Genomic DNA, 17711 nt, shown 5'->3' with positions numbered 1-17711 from the left:
GGACAGAAGTGCCAGGAAAAGGTTCCAAGTGCCAGGGTGATACCCCAGAGGGAATGCCTCAGAGACCTGGGGAACCAGTCCTGACAGCACTGGGGTGAGCTGTCTGTGAGATTCTGCTCTTGGTTCTGGCTACTCAATCCTCACCTGCTGACTGTGATCGGGCCTACGCTGAGTGTCAGCACATCTGCTGGGGCGGTGCAGCCTGGAGCATGGCACAGGACACCCTTCTTCCGGGGGCCTCATAAGCCTAGAGGACCGAGGCTCCACCCTAAACACCAGACTGGCTACGAGGAAGCTGTACTAACCCAGCCGGTAGGATTGGCTGTGTGGGGGAGTCTCTGGGGGAAGCAGCAGTAGAGGGCTGGGGTGCTGGAGTCCTTCACTGACCTTCCCGGGGAAACTGATTACTGGGTCTTCATGCTCCTCCTCCTGTGCGAGCTCCTGTTTGTGCTTCCATCTATTTCTGGGAAGGCTATTCTGGCATCCAGGAGAGCTGGAGGCAGCTTCCCTTAACACAGAGTCTCTGGTTCCAGCCTGGGAATTAAATGGGGGTGGGGGTGGAGCTAACTTCCTCCCCTTTGCATCCTTTACAGCAATTCTGACTGCATCCAACCCATAGCCAGTGAAGTTCTGTCGATACACGTTTCAAGAGGGAGCACAGAGCAGAAGGCAGGGACACGAAGACATTCACTACTTCAGAAGGTTTGCTTTGTGCAGAATCCGTCACAGCAGATGACATGAGCCGTCATGCTCACAGCAGCTCACCTTCCGCAGTTGGGGACGTTTCATTTTCATTTATTTTTCTTTTTTTTTTTTTTTAAAGATTTTACTTATTTATTTGACAGAGATAGAGACAGCCAGCGAGAGAGGGAACACAGCAGGGGGAGTGGGAGATGAAGAAGCAGGCTCCTAGCAGAGCCCGATGTGGGGCTCGATCCCAGGACCCTGGGATCACACCCTGAGCCGAAGGCAGACGCTTAACGACTGAGCCACCCAGGTGCCCCGACTGAGCCACCCAGGTGCCCCCATTTTCATTTCTGATTCTTAGTTGGCAAAGGCTCCTACCACCTGTAAGCTCCTCTGTCTCCCTTGCAATCTCATAATGAGCTGTTATTTATCTTTAAAATGCTGCAACATCCCTAGGACGGCCTTGAAACTTTTATGAGTAAATGTCACTTAGAGGCTTCTGTGACCTGCAAACAAGCTGCAATTCAGGAATAAGCAAAGCCCACCTAGGGCAGCCAAACTGCTATCTCAAAGGCCTCGCACTAGTGTCCAGGTACTTTAATGCAGGTAAAGGACACGGGTCGCCTGTATTAGTTATCTGAATGTCAAACTATAACTGGTTTATTTGCTCATGATTCTGTGGGTTAGCAGTTTGGGGTGGACTCAGCTGGACGGTTCTTCCGCTGGTTTTGCCTGAGTGAGGCATGTGCCTGCACAGATCTGGTTGCTCAACTGGGGCTGCAGGGTCTAAGATGTCCCCACTCACACATGTGGCAGGTGGCTCTGGAGACTGGCAGGGCCTCTCTCTCCATGAGATTTCTCACCCTCCACAAGGATAGCTCAAGCCTCCTCATGTAGAGGTCCCAGGGTTCTGACAGAGTGAAAGCAGAAGCTGAAAGCCTCCTTGTGGTCTAGGATCCAAAGACGCAGTGTCGCTTTTGTCACATTAATCCACGCAAGTCCCCTGATCAAGGCCAGAGTCAGTCCTTAGGGGAAGACGGCTCACGGGCATGCTGGAGGGGACGTGTGATGGCCATCCTAGCAAACAGTACACCACACCCTCATTCACAGGCTTCTGATCAGTGTTTAGATAAAATTCCAACACAATTTTTATTTGGCTTTTCAGCCCATAGTCCATTATTCTAATACAGCAAATGAGAATTGTCAGTAGGCTTGTTTGCTAAAGGTGGGCATGCTGAGAGTACCAGTGATAGCCTGCTGAAAGCTTCAGGGCAAGAAAAGCAGAAGAGGCAATTCTAAGAACATGAGCTTAGATTTCGAGAAGCCTAAACAGAGTTGTCACTTACGGTATACAGGTAAGGAAATCACGATGTCCCCGTAATACCCTTAAATCCTTACTAAAACAGCCTGGAGCAATGATGATCACAGAGGTGAGCTCTTACAATCAAAAACTGTAAGCAGCAGAATAGAATAGCACATTTTTAAAAGATTTTATTTATTTATTTGAGAGAGAGAGCACACACGAGCAGGGGGAGGGGCAGAGGGAGAGGGAAAAGCAGACTTCCCGCTGAGCAGAGAGCCAGATGCAGGGCTCCATCTCAGGACCCTGAGATCATGACCTGAGTCGACCTCAGACACTTAACTGACTCAGCCACCCAGGCACCCCAGAATAGCACACTTTTAAAAGATTTTCATTATAAAAGTTATGTGTGAAATTTTTGATGCTTTAAGGGGCCGGCATTATTTATACAACAATGAACTCATATGGAATTATGCATTCCCCAGTGACTTGCATGAATGAGGAACAACGAAACCCTGTGAGAATACAAACTTTGATACTGTGTGTATGTGTGAGAGAGAGAGAGCACGCGCACATTTGGCTTCCATACTTTGCCTCCAACCACTCCTGTCAAGTAAGAAGTGAAGCAGAAGACAAATTCTGTATCTTAGGGGGGAGGTGGGAGGGAAGTGAAGAGGGAGGATGAGCTCAGGAAGTGGAAAGGCCCGGGAAGGTGGGGCTCTGTGTCCCCCGTGTCCTCCCATCCCCACTTCTGGGGGTCACTGAAAGAACAGACACCAACACAGAGATTCCTGGACTTACTACTGTGTGGATTCCCAGCTAGGGAGCCTAGTGCAACTAAGAGCAAGAAAGCCAGCAGGGCTGGGGTGCAGTGAACAGGGAGAAAGGGGTTCCAGGTGAGGTCAGAGAGCCTGGGGTGTGGGCGGCAGACCCCAGGGCCTGGGAGACTGGGTGGGAGTGAGACAGGAGCCCCATAACAGAGGACGGATCTCACGTGACTTTAGCTGCTATGCTGGGGGAAAAACCCAGGAACAGACAGAGACAAGACCCCAGCCCCAGCAACTCTCAGTGTTTCTCTTTTTAAGTCCTTAAAGAAACTGTGGAAGCACCAACACTTTCAGATTACTTATACAGTTAAGTAATATTTTCCCAGCCCACTAAAGGACCCCAAATCATCCCCACTGATATTTAAGCCAAAGCAGAACAGCGCCACCAGGTGGCACCAAGGAGTAGCCAGGATGTGATGAATTTGGCTCATCCCTCAGAGGACACCTGAGCTCCCACCACCAGCTCACTGCTCCGCTGGGGTCACCTTCCTCGTTTCATTACCTCACAGTAATGTGACCCTGTGTTTCACGTAACTGAAATTTCTGGACCCCGTATATAGTGAGATTTTACTGTTATTAACTTAGTGTTTAATTTAACATTCATTCATTGGACTTTGTTTTTTTAAAGATTTTATTTATTTATTTTAAAGAGAGACAGAGAAAGAGCACAAGCGGCAGGAGGGACAGAGGGAGAGGGAAAGAGAGAATCTCAGTCTCCCTGCTGAGCATGGAGCCTGATGCGGGGCTCAATCTCACGATCCTGAGACCATGACCTGAGCCGAAATCAAGAGCTGGACACTTAACTGACCGAGCCACCCAGGTGCCCCCATTCGCTAGATTTTCTTAAACTGAAGCACACTTAACCAAACTCTCATTCTTCTGGAGAAACAATTTTGGAACTAAAAGGTTATGTTCGTGTACAGCTTCAATTAATGACTGTTGTTAAGGTGTGGTTGGGTCAATAACCAGAAATGCTGTATTTGCAAAGGTCATACATACAGTTCCCAAATCTTCAGGTTAATATCCACGTGTCCACTAAAGAAGAACATGATAAATTTTTTTCATAACACTCAGAGCAGACTCATATATTATGATATATAAACCTTCTTCTAAAAAAAGCACTGCAAGGATGTATATATATGTCAATTTTCCATTCTCAAGTCCTGAATGTTCCCAGACCTGAAAATGTAAATGTCAAGCCAGAAGTTAATTTCTTTTTAAAAAATATGCACATTGTATAGGCAGCTCTCCCATCGCTGAGATCTCATATTCTCCCTTTCCACACCCACGACTGTGAGCTCTGTAATGGTACAATAAACCCCTTCAAAGATACACACCGATGATGCCAAAATCTCCTTCCTTCTCATCACAGACACTCTCCATGTTTGGTTATCTTCAGGTTACTTGAGGCAACTGGCCTTATGTTTCACTGTCTTCTATTTAATTTATTCTCCAATAAAGTAAAATAAAGGCATCAGTACTTTGATACCGATCTTCTAATATCCTACTCTGGCTTTGAGTTTCTGCTTCCACAACTGACAGGGATAAATACACATGATCCCCTGTTGTGGGTTTCTATGAGGGGAAGAGAGGTGCTGGTAACATGTAATCTGTGTCCCCAGATACTATAATGCCTAAACTATGCATGATTTACCCAGAGATCTCTTGGGACACAGTTTCCTAAGGCAGTTAAGTCAAATGATTTTCATGTTTTAACTTGACTTAATAGCACACATTAAAATCCTATGGACTTAATTACATAAAATGAGCACAATTAGCCATAGAACAACTACTATACAGAAAGATACTGCATGTGATTAATGTGTTGGGTTGAACCACAGGTCCCTGGGGGTGGAGGGGAGTATGCTATGTGACCCACCTGCTGGGGGAAAACATCTAGGACTTACTTATAATCCCGAAGCAGAACTGTGATGACTTCATGAATCATGGAATAAAGTCACTGCACAAGATCTTAGAGGAACTTTCTAAAACCCTGCTGAATACATGAAAGTTAAAACAAGATACTTTTTTGGGGTCTATTAAACATTGAATTAAGCCCTGAAAAAAGCCCTTCTTATTTTAGTATTTGGTAATCCAAAACCCAACAAGTTTCCAGTCAGAAGTCCCACCTAGTAACAGAGCACCAAAACAGAAACTGACAGAAATGAACGGAGAATGGAACAGTTCATAATAATATTAGAGACCTCAATACCTCCTTTCAGTAATGGATAGAAATGCTAGGACAAGATCAACAAGGAAAAAGAAGACTTGAACAACCAACAAACCAGCGACGACTAACCGACATCTATCGGCTATTCCATCCAACAGCAACAGGATATACGTTATTCTCAAGTGCAACCTGAACATCTCCAGGAGAGACCACATGCGAAACCGTAAAAGAAGCCTTGATAAAGTTGAAAGTACTGAAATAATAAAAAGTATGTTCTCTAACTGCAACAGAATGAAACTAGAAACCAGAAATCAACGACAAGAAAAAAATTTGAAAAACTCACAAGTATGTATAAATTAAGCAAAACTCTCCTAAATAACTAACGAATCAAAGCAGTCAAAGGGAAATTAAGAAATACTTTGAGATGAATGAAAGTGAAGACACGACTTACAAAAACTATAGAATGCAGCTAAAATGTGCTCAGCTAAAATCTTATGGCTGTCAATGCCTACATTAAGAAAGGAGCATATCAAAACCAGTAACCTAATCTTCCACCATGATGCTGGAAAAAGAACAAACTAAACCTCAAACAAGCAGAAGGAAGAATATAATGAAGATTAGGGTGAAATTTAAGAATAAAAAAACAATAGAGTAAAGTTAATGAGGGGCACCTGTAAAAAAAAACAATAAAGTCAATGAGTGGTTCAGTTGGTTATGCGTCTGTCTTCGGCTCAGGTTATGATCTCAGGATCCTGGGATCAAGCCCCATGCCAGGCTCCTTGCTCAGCGGGGAGTCTACTTCTCCCTCTGGGCCTCTCTCTGCTCGTGCTCTCTCTCTCTCAAATAAATAAATAAAATCTTAAAAAAAACCACACACACACACAAAGAAAGTCATGCTTGCTTTGGCAGCACATATACAAAAAAAAAAAAAAAAGTCAGTGAAACCAAAAACTGTTTCTTTGAAAAGGCCAACAACACTGACAAACCTTTAGCGAGAGAAGAAAAATAGAGAAAACTCAAATTACTACAATTAGAAATGAAAGAAAACTTATGACTAAACATTTAGGGAAAAATTTTTTTAAAGGAATACTGTGAACACCTGTATATCAATAAGTTAGGTAACTTAGGATGAAATGGAAAAACTCCTAGAAAGACAAAAACCTCTGATACTGTGTCAAGAAGAAATAGACCATCTGAATAGAACTATAATGAATAAAGAGATCAAATTAGTAAAAACAAACAAACCAAAAACCCCAAAACTACCCATAAAGAAAAGCTCAGGCTCATATACCTTTGCTGCTGCATTCTACAAAACATTTATTTTTTTTTAAATTTTTTAAAAGATTTTATTTATTTATTTGACAGACAGAGAGACAGTCAGCGAGAGAGAGAACACAAGCAGGGGGAGTGGGAGAGGAAGAAGCAGGCTCCCAGCAGAGGAGCCTGATGCAGGACTCGATCCCAGAACGCCGGGATCACGCCCTGAGCCAAAGGCAGACGCTTAATGACTGAGCCACCCAGGCGCCCCCTATAAAACATTTAAAGAAGAATCAATAAAATTATTCACAAATTCCTTCAGAAACAGGAGGAAGACCTGCCAACTCCTTCTTTGAGACATGCATTACCCTGGTTCCAAAATCAGACAAACATCATGGGGAAAGAAAACTGCAGACCAATACTTCTTATGAAAATGAGTGTAAAAAGACTCAACAAAAAAACAGGAAACAATACAGCTACATATATAAAAACCATTCTACATCATTGCCAAGTGGGATTTCTCACAGGAATGCAAGGGTAGTTTAACATCCAAAAGTAATAAACATAATACACACTGTATCAACAGAATAAAAGACAAAAAACTACATGATTATCTTGCAAAGAAATTCACAAAATTCAACACTTTTTCATGATAAAAGCATTCAGTATACTATGAACACAAGGAAACTTCATCACCCTGATAAGGGCATCTGAAATCCTAGAGCTAATATCACACTTATGGTGAAAGACTGGATGCTTTTCTGCTAGGATCAGAAACAAAACATGGATACCTTCCTCACCACTTATACTTAACATGGTATTGAAGGCTCTAACCAAGGCAATTAGTCAAGAAAAAGAATTAAAAAGCACCCAGATTGGGAAGAAAAAGGTTTCTCTGTTCACAGATGATATGAGCATGCATATATATATATACACAAAATCTTAAGAAATCCACTATAAAAACCTAGATAACTATTTAGATAAGTAAACTGAGAGATATCTGATGTTCATGAATAGGAAGTCTAAATAATGTCAACGTGTCAGTTCTTCCCAACATGATCTATAGATTTGGTGTAATTCAAATAAAAATCCCAGCGAGTTATTTGGTGGATATAAACAGATTCTAAAGTTTAACTAGAAAGGCAAAAGACCCAGTATAGCCAACATACTAATGAAGGAGAAGAACAAAGTTGGAAGGCTGATGCGACCATACTTCAACACTTATTTTAAAGCTACAGCAATGAAGACAATATGGTGTTGGCAAAAGAAAAGACAGATGGATCAATGTAACAGAATAGTGAGTATGGAAATAAAGACACAATCAACTAATTTTTGACAAAGGAGCAAAAGCAATACAATGTAACAAAGACAGGTTTGATAGGTTTTATAGCAAATGGTGCTGGAAAAGCTGGTCATCCACATGCAAAAAACTTGAATCTAGACACAGACTTTACACCCTTCACAAAAACTAACACATAATGAATCACAGATCTAAGTATAAAAGGAAAACCACAGAACTCTTCTTGCAAGATAATGGGGTGCCTGGGTGCCTTAGTCGATTGAGCATCCACCTCTTGATTTTGGCTCAGGTCATGATCTCAGGGTCATGGGATTGAGCCCCGTGTCAGGCTCCACATTGGATGTGGAGCCTGCTTGGGCTTCATTCCCTCTCTCTCGGGCTCTCCCCTACTCATATGCACACGTTCTCTCTCTCTCTCTCTCTCAAAACAAACAAACAAACAAACAAACAACTCTTAGAAGATAGCATGAAAGAAAACCTACATGACTTGCGTATGGCAATGACTGTCTAGATCCCAAAGGCACAATCCATGACAAAAATAATCAATAAGCTGGACCTTGTTAACATTAAAAACTTTTCTGTTAAAAACAATAACAAGAGAATTAGAAGACAAGCCACAGACTGCGAGAAAATATTTACTAAAGATAACCTGATGATGAACTGTTATTCAAAATATACAAAGAACTCTTAAAACTCAACAACTAAAAAAAACAAGCAACCTGATTAACAATTGGGCCAAAGACCATTAGAGACACCTTACCAAAGAAGATTTATAGATGGTAAATAAGCACATGAGAAGATGCACCACATTACATGTCATCAGGGAAATGCCATTAAAGCCACAATGAGACACCACTTCATATCTTTTAGAATGGCCTAAATCCAGAATGCTGACAACCCCGAAGGCGGGTAAGGATATAGAGAAATAGGAACTCTAATTCATTGCTGCTGGGAATTAAAAATTACACTCCTTGTTAGGGCAGTGAAAATATTCTGTATAATATTATAAAGATGGAAATATGCCATTATGCGTTTGTCCAAACACTGGAAATGTACAACACCAAGAGTGAACCCTAATGTAAATTACAGATGTCAGGTGATCACGAATTACAGAAGGAGGCCCGTCAACTGTAACAAAGGTACCATTTTGTTGAGTGATCCTGATAAGGGGAAAGGCTTTATGTGTGTGAGGGAAAGGGTTAAATGGGAAATCTCTCTGCCTTCTGCTCAATTTTGCTCTGAACCTAAAACTTCTCCCCAAAAAAGAAATTCTTTTGGAAATAAAAACTATTAGAACTAGTAAGTGAGTTCAGCAAGTTTGCAGGATACAGGATCTCTATATAAAAGTCAATTGTATTTTTATACTGTGAAAATGAAATTAAAACAAATTCAATTTAGAAAAGCATAAAAAAGAATAAAATTCTTAGAAATAAGTTTAATAGAATAGATGCAAAAGTATACTCTGAAAACTACAAGGCATTGTTTTAAGAAATTAAAGAAGATCGAAATGCCACAGCAACTTCTTTCAAGACACATCTCCAAAGGCAAAGGAAACAAAAGCAAAAACGAACTTTCAAGACTTCATCAAGATAAAAAGCTCCTGCACAGCAAAGGAAACAGTCAACAAAACTGAGAGGCAACCCACGGAATAGGAGATATTTGCAAATGACATTTCAGATAAAGGGCTGATATCCAAAATCTATAAAGAACTTCTCAAACTCAACACTCGAAAAACAAATAACCCAGCCAAAAAATGGGCAGAAGACATGAACAGACACTTCTCCAAAGAAGACATACAAATGGCTAACAGACACATGAAAAAATGCTCAAAATCACTAGGTATCAGGGAAATACAAATCAAAACCACAATGAGATACTACCTTACACAATTAGAATGGCAAAAATTAACAAGGCAGGGAACAACAAATGTTGGCGAGAATGTGGAGGAAAGGGAATCCTCTTAAACTGTTGGTGGGAATGCAAGCTGGTACAGCCACTCTCGAAAATAGTATGGAGGTTCCTCAAAAAATTAAAAATAGAGCTACCCTATGAACCAGCAACTGCACTACTAGGTATTTACCCCAAAGATACAGATGTAGTGAAAAGAAGGGGCACATGCACCCCAATGCTCATAGCAGCAATGTCTAATAGCCAAACTGTGGAAGGACCCAAGATGCCCTTCAACTGATGAATGGATAAAGAAGATGTGGTACATATATATTAATATTAATCAGCCACTAGAAAGGATGACTACCCACCATCTCCATCGACATGGATGGAACTGGAGTGGAGTGGATTATGCTAAGTGAAATAAGTCAAGCAGAGAAAGACAATTATCATATGGTTTCACTCATATGTGGAACATAAGGAATAGCACGGAGGACCACAGGGGAAGGGAGGGAAAACTGAAGGGGAAGAAATCAGAGAGAGAGACAAACCATGAGAGACTATAGACTCCGGGAAACAAATCTGAGGGTTTCAGAGGGAAGGGGGTGGGGGGATGGGGTAGCCGGGTGATGGGTATTAAGGAGGGCACGTGTTGTGATGAACACTGGGTGTTCTACGCAACTAATGAATCATTGAACACTACATCAAAAACTAATGATGTACTATATGATGGCTAATTGAACATAATAAGAAAAAAAAGGATCAAAATGGGAAGATAACCCATGTTCCTGGATCAGAAAAGTTAATATTGTTGAATGGCAATACTCCCCACATTGATCTATATATTCAATGCAATTCTATCATCCCTGCTGACTTTGTGATACATATTGACAAACTAATTCTAAAATTCCTATGGAATTGCAAGGGACCTATATCTCAAAATAATCTTCAAAAAGAAAAACAAAACCAGAGGAGTCACACTTCCTGATTTCAGAAGTGACTACAAAGAAAGAGTAATCAAGACACTGTGGTTCCGGCATAAGGATACCCATATCAATCAGGAAAACAGAACTGAGAGTCCAGATATAAACCCATACAACCATGCTTGACTGATTCTCAAAGAGCATGCCAAAACCATCCAAGGGGGAAAGAACAGTCTTGTTAACAAAGGTGCTGGGACAACTGGATATCCACATGACAAAGAATGAGTTGGACCTTTGCCCCATCATATACAAAAATTAACTCAAACTGGATCAAAGACCTAAATATAAGAAATATAAGAGCTAAAGCTATAAAACTTTTAGAAGACAGAGGGCTAAATCCTCATGACCTTGGATTTGGCAGTGGATTCTCAGATATGACATTGAAAGCATCAGCAACAAAAGGAAAAACAGTAAATAAGTTGAAACTTGAAAACATTATGCTAAGAAAGCAGCTGTTCATGGAATACCACATATTACATGATTCCATTTATTCTTCTTTATTTTTTAAAGTTTTCTCCCCCTATTTATTTGAGATGGAGCACGCGTACAAGCGGGGGAAAGAGGGGCAGAAGGAGAAGCAGACTCCTGCTGAGTGGGGACCCAGACACAGGGTTCAATCCCAGGACCCTGGGATCATGACTTGAGCAGAAGGCAGACGCTTAACTGACTGAGCCACTCAGGCGCCCGTGATTCCATTTAAATGAAACTTCCCCAACAGGCAAATCTATATAGAGAGAAAGCGGATTAATGGTTGCTTAGAGGTAGGTGGAATGAAGGGTAAAGCTAAAGCGTGTGGTGTTTCTTCCTGAGGTCATGAAAATGTTCCAAAGTGGACTGTGCTGACGGCTACACTTGTCTGTGGATGTACTAAAAACCACCGAATGGTGACCTGCACAACATGTGAATTATATCTCTAAAAACTGTTAAAAACAGATGTTTCAAGAAACGGAATATTAAAAAATTAACTGTGATCAATATGCTCAGAGATTTAATAAACTGCGAGATTTATAAATATTATATAAAACAAGATTATATTACAAAAAAGAAAGAACGAAAAAGTTTCAGAAAATAAAATGAATCAATCAAGTGAAAAATAAATCAAGGAACACCTCTAGAATCTTGAGCAAAACACAGAGTGGGAAAATATGAACAAAAAGAAAAGAGATTTGAATCAATCCAGGAGATCCAATTTATTAGGACTCAGAAAGTGAAAGAATACAGAGAATAGAGAGAAGGAAAAAACAAACCAGCAGAACATTTTGTGCACAAATCCTCAGACTAACAGCCCCACAGAATTCCTAGCACAGAAAATTTAAACAAACAGAACAAAACCTAAAAGATGAAAATCTATGAGTCAACATAGCCTTATAAAATGTCTGGCTAAGGATCCTAAAAAGCTCAGAAGCTTCCAGAGGAAGGGGGGGGGTGGGAATAAAAGTTAATTCAAAGGGAGAAAGATCATTCTGGAATCGATAGTATTGAATGACAGGGAAAAAATGGACACATCCCTTCAAAGTTTATAGAAAAATTATTTTCTAACCAAAATTCTATATCCAAATACCTGTGAAGGTAAGATCAGAAAAGAGATTTTTTTTCACACATGCAAAATCTATCTTTTCTTTCTGGCATCTCTACCCTGATGTGCAGCGTTGCTTTGAGGAGTTTCTGTGTGGATCTGCTCAGGAGTTAGTCTGCACTTCCAATCTGAGAGCACGTCTGTCTTCAATTCTGAATACTTCTTGGCTGTCTTCTCTCTAAATACTGCTCTCCTCTTCTTCCATTTTCTTCTAGAACTCCTATTTAATTGGTAAATTTCTTTTCTTAATCTTTTCTCCTTGCCTTTTACTACTTCCTCCAGTTCTTAAGAATTGCTTTCTTTGCGTGGCTTTTGTGGGAATTCCTCAGGACTATCTTCATATTAATTATTGCCTTCAATTGCATCTAGTCTAGAGATGTTCTCATGTATTGCATTTCTTTCTCTCAATGACAGAAGTGTTCCGAAGATTTGTAATAAGATATCTACTTGTTCTTGTTTTATCTCTATTTTCCCCCAGAAATTCTTGTGTTTTTAAAATGGAAGTTCTGTTATCATTTATCCCTGAAGAGAGATCTTTATATTTATTTTAAAGTCTTTGTCTTTCTGCTCTAGAAAATTAATTTCATCAGCTGTGAATTCATATTCTCGTTGCTGTCTTTGGTGTCTATTTTACCATCAGATCTCTCCATTTATTTTGTGGTTTTGAGGGGCACACTAATTTTGGAAGAGAGGGGTGTTCCTTTTTTTTTTTTTTAATTTTTGCATTTTTTTTTTCATTCTCTCTTTCCTGTATTTCAGTGAGATGCTCTATGATTGCTGTTTGGCCCTTAATCCATCATCAGGTCTTATGATGGCATTTTGGAGTTCCTACTTCATTGTGATACTGGGCATATGTCAGATATGCAACATAGGCACTATGTGGCTTGATTCAGCTTCTTGTCAGGAGCTTAAGTATTTGTCTGACCACCTTTCCCCCCAGATGCCTGACCCCACGGTTTCTGATACAGCTCTTGGCAGGAAGTTTACTGCCTTGTTTTTCCTTTCATGGGCAATGGGGTTAGGGGTAAACCTCCCCATCCCAGTCTCTGGCTTCCCTCCACCCCCAGCTTTACTGAGATATGACTATCATATAACATTGTTTAAGTTTAAAGTGTCTGATGTGTTAATTTGATACAGTTACATATTGGGATGTGAGTACCACCACAGCATTACATAATTCGATCTTATTACATAATTACAACCTGTTACTCCATCATGTTAAATAATTACCATTTCTTTCTTGTGGTGAGAACATTTAAGATCTACTCTCTTAGCAACTTCCATGTATTTAATGCAGTGTTAACTACAACCACAATGATGTGCGTTAGATCCCAGAATGTATTCATCTTCTTTGATCAACATCTCCACATTTTCTCCACCCCCAACCCTAGGTCACCACCATCTTCCTCTGTTTCTATAAGTTCAGCTGTTTTAGATTCCACATGGAAGTGATATTATACAGTTATTTCACTTTCTCTGTCTGGCTTATCTCACTTAGCATAATGCTCTCAAGGTCTATCCACATTGTCAAAAATGGCAAGATTTCCTTCTCTTTCTTGGCTGAATAATGTTCCATTGTGCACATGCATATATTTATGTGCATGTGTGTGTGTGTGTGTGCACGTATATATGTATATACACATACATGCATATGTGTGCACACACATGTGCACACACTACATCTTCTTTACCCAGGCTCTGGCTTTCAGCCTTTTTCTTGTGTTCCGCAGGCACCAGACGCAGGAAGGATGGCTCTGGGTTGGATAGCTTGCAAATCAAAGACATGTTGCAGCTGAGCCCACTGCTCGCTCTAAGGATTGGCTGGCCCAATGGGAGAAGGGGGGGCAGTCACTCCAGAGCCAGAAAGTTTCTTTAATATGTTAAAATATCATAAAATACATAAAATAAAAACATGATTAAGACAGAAAGTGTTTCAAAGCATAAAGGCACAGATAGATCTTGACCGAAACTGTGTTTCCGGATTTATCACCTTTAGATTATATCTATTGTTCCCTCAGTTTGAAAGATCAGTAACTTATTAATAGCTCCCATTTCTTTCCTTTTTTCAATGTTTATATATAATATATATATATATATATATACACACATATTAGGTATATATTAATAATATGATATATATACTTTATATACTTAAGACATATATACATTTCATATATGTATATATAAATAATGATTTCCTTATTAATTCTAAATAATATTCTTTAATTACCTTTTATCCCATCATTTTTTAGCACCTCTTGATTTGATTCCTGACATGTCGGTTGAGGGCATTGGAGCCCGCACCCGTTGCTCCCTCTTGCACACCCCACCTCTATCAGTTCACACCTTTATTATTGCAATATCAAGTCTAGTGACATTTACATTCTGACCTGCAGCCCTATCTTTCTAGCTCTGACTACACACGGATGCTGAAATCTGAGAATAAATAGAGAAAAAACTCGACTGAAGCAATGTAAACATTATTATTCAGTTCATGGCCAAAGGAGTGTATTTAATATACTTTGCTTCTTGGTGGGGCTCACATAAATCCTGAGGCATGTGGAAGAAAATGTTTCCAGTTTTAGATCAAAAGAACACTCTTTTTCCTTCCTCCCTCCCTCCCCCTTCTACCTTTAATCTACTGCTTGAAGTCATGCTCTGCTCTAGTTTGTTTCTTCTGGACCACAACTGTCTTACACAGTTACCTTTTGTGTTTCTCCTGAAGTTTCTAACTTGTCTCACTTTTTTCTTACGTTATTTGCCTTTATGCTAGCTTAATTTCTCCCCAACTTCTAGACATACTTTTTCTGACAAGTCAAATCCCACATACTTGAGAAATGTCTCTCACAGGGGCTCCTGGGTGGCTCAGCTGGTTAGGCATCTGCCTTCAGCTCAGGTCATAATCCCCACATCACGCTCCAAGCTCAGTGGGTAGCCTGCTTCTCCCCCTCCCCCTCCCTCTGTCACTCCCCCTGGTTGTGCTCTCTTGTTTTCTGTCAAATAAAAAATAAAATCTTAAAAAAAGTCTCTCACAGAGACTTTATCCCACTTCTTCAATGTTGAAGCTGGATGTTCCCATTTCTCTTTCTCCTTGTTTCCTCCCTCACTTCTCTTGACTGACTTTCTAAGATTGAGGGGATCTAAAAGTCACAACCTTAATCTCTTCAAAGAGCCTTTCCTGTGGCTGAATATTCTCATCTCTTGGTCATTCTAAGATTTTAGCAAAAGGCTGGACAGCCACACCTTTGGCTTTTCTCTAGAGCACACTTTCCTCTTAGCGAATCTCAACCTTTAGTGTTTGCTTGGCAATTTCCTCAGCTAAATATCCAAGGTCGCTGTTTATGAATTCTGCTTTCTACACAAAAGCAGGGCAAAAATCATTCTGCCACAAGCATCTCCTTTCCTCCAGTTTCCAGGAACTTTCAATAACACGTTCCTTATGTCCTCCTGAGCCTTGGCCAGCATTCACATTGCTGCTAACAATCTATTCACGACAATTTAGGCATTCTGGAAAGGTTGTAGAAAGGTGGTTAGGTTTTTGCCATATGTTCCTCACTTTCTTTTATGTCCTCATGAGTGCTACCATTAATGTCCCCATCTGCACTAACAGTCCTTTCAAGGCAATCTAGGCTTTTGCGCCTGGGTTCCTCAAAACCCTTCTACCCTCTTTCCACTATTCAATTCTGAAACGATTCCACGTTTCTAGGTGTGTTACAGCCTTACCTTACTTCCAAATACCAAAAGCTATACTTGTTTTCTATTGCTGCCACAAACACCACAGACATTACCTTTCGGTTCTGTGTCAGAGGCCTACAGGGGTCTCAACGGGCTGAACTCAGGTGTGAGGAGAGCTGCGTTCCTTTCTGGAGGCTCAAGGGGGAGATACAGGTCCTTCTGCCTTTCCCAGCTTTTAGTAGCTTTTCTCCAGTCTTTGCACATAGTCCTAGACATGTCCGAACCAGCAACAGGGTGTCAAGTCCTTCTTGCACTGCCATCTCTCTCCAATGCAGCTGGGACAGATTCTCTACTTTTAATGATTCATGTGATTAGACTGGGTCCACAGCTGTGAAGCCAGAGAAATATGTGCATCCACAATGCAATGGTGGGACAGGTAGAGGACAGACATTTCCATTCCAAAAGGGAGAAATAGGAAGGAAGGAGTGACAGGTCCTAAGAAAATCTAAAACTTAGCAAGGCGAATTCTATTAAACCTTAAGGCTCAACAATAATTTTCTTAGGTTCAATTTCCCATCTTCTGGACCCACTGGGGTGGCAGTTCTGCCTTCTGGATCCACTGAAGCAGCTCTGTCAGGCAGGGGTCCCACACCTGTATCTTTGCTTTGTGGCCCTGCTGGCGAGTTTCTGAGGCTCCAGACAGCTCCATCCCCAAGGCTCCAGGCAGTGGCAACCTGGCCTGTTGAAACCACCACGGGAGCCCTGCTCTTTGAAATCCAGGTAGAAGCAGCCTTGCCCCCAGGGCTCTGGTGTGAATCGCAGCCCTGATGATCTCGGGATCACCTTTCCAGTCATTCTCCCCTTTTCTTGAAGGATAAAGCAGTTTGCAGCTAAATAGCTCTACTGTTTGGTCCTGTTCCATTTGGTTCAAACCAGAAGTGCCTCCGGCTGAAATAATACCCTCTCTGTTCCTGGTCCCTGCTTGACACCTTAGGTAACTTTTTTACATGTGATTGTCCAACCACACTCTTGGTTTTCTCTCCAGAACCAGCTTCCTCATTTTTTGTAGTATGGCTAGGTTAAAAAGGTTCCAAATCTTCAAGCTCTGGTTCCTTTGGGCTTCGGGACCCCTTCAGTGCACCTGTCTCCTCACATTGTATTGTAGGTGGGAAGGAAACCCACGCTGTTCCTTTGCTTAGAGATTTCCTCTAAATACTAAAACCCAACTGAAAACCAAATAACCGATATCACCACTTGCAAGCTGTCTTTCACAAAACACAAAATAACTCAGCCGAGTGCTCTACTACTTTAGGACAAGGATCAGTGATAATCTGTTCCTCATTTCTGACTGAGATACTCCAGAACTCTCGCATTGCTACCAACATTCTCTGTTACTATCTATGAATTGCCTAGGAAGATGGAGGCTTTCTGTTCAGCTCCCCTCGCTCCAATCTGAGACCTCACCAGAATCACCTTTAACACCCATCTTTCTACCAACAGCCCCTTCATAGAAATCCAGGCTTTCCCCAACACGTACCTCACGACTCCTCCAGCCTCTACCCGTTACCCAATTCCAAAACCACTCCCACAACTTTAGGCATTTGTGACAACAGCAGCCCATTGTTCAGTGCCAGATCTGCATTAATCAGGGTTTCTTTGGGAAATAAAGTTCCTTCCTAAAGAACTCACAGGTTGTGTATATAAAAAAAGATTTATTATAAGGCACTGGCTCACCCAATTACAGAGGCTAACAAGTTCCAAGATGTGTAGTCAGAAAGCTGGAGACCCAGGACAGCCAATGATGTAGTTCCAGTCTGCATCCAAAGGCCTGAGAACCAGGACAGTCACTGGTGTAATTCTAGACCAAAGGCTGGCAGAGTTGAGACCTAGGAACAGCTGATGTTTCAGGTCAAGTCCAAAGAGAGAAAAAAGCTGATGTCTCAGTCCAAAGGCTATAAGGCAGGAAGAATTCTTTTACTCAGAGAGAAGCCTTTTTGTTCTCTTCAGGCCTTCAACTGTCTGGATGCAGTGTGGCCCATATTAGACAAG

The sequence above is a fragment of the Ursus americanus genome, chromosome 6, assembly GCF_024610735.1.
Source record: "Ursus americanus isolate L20-20 chromosome 6, mUrsAme1.1.p, whole genome shotgun sequence".
NCBI classification, from domain to species: Eukaryota; Metazoa; Chordata; class Mammalia; order Carnivora; family Ursidae; genus Ursus; species Ursus americanus.
This window is presented reverse-complemented; position numbering follows the sequence as displayed.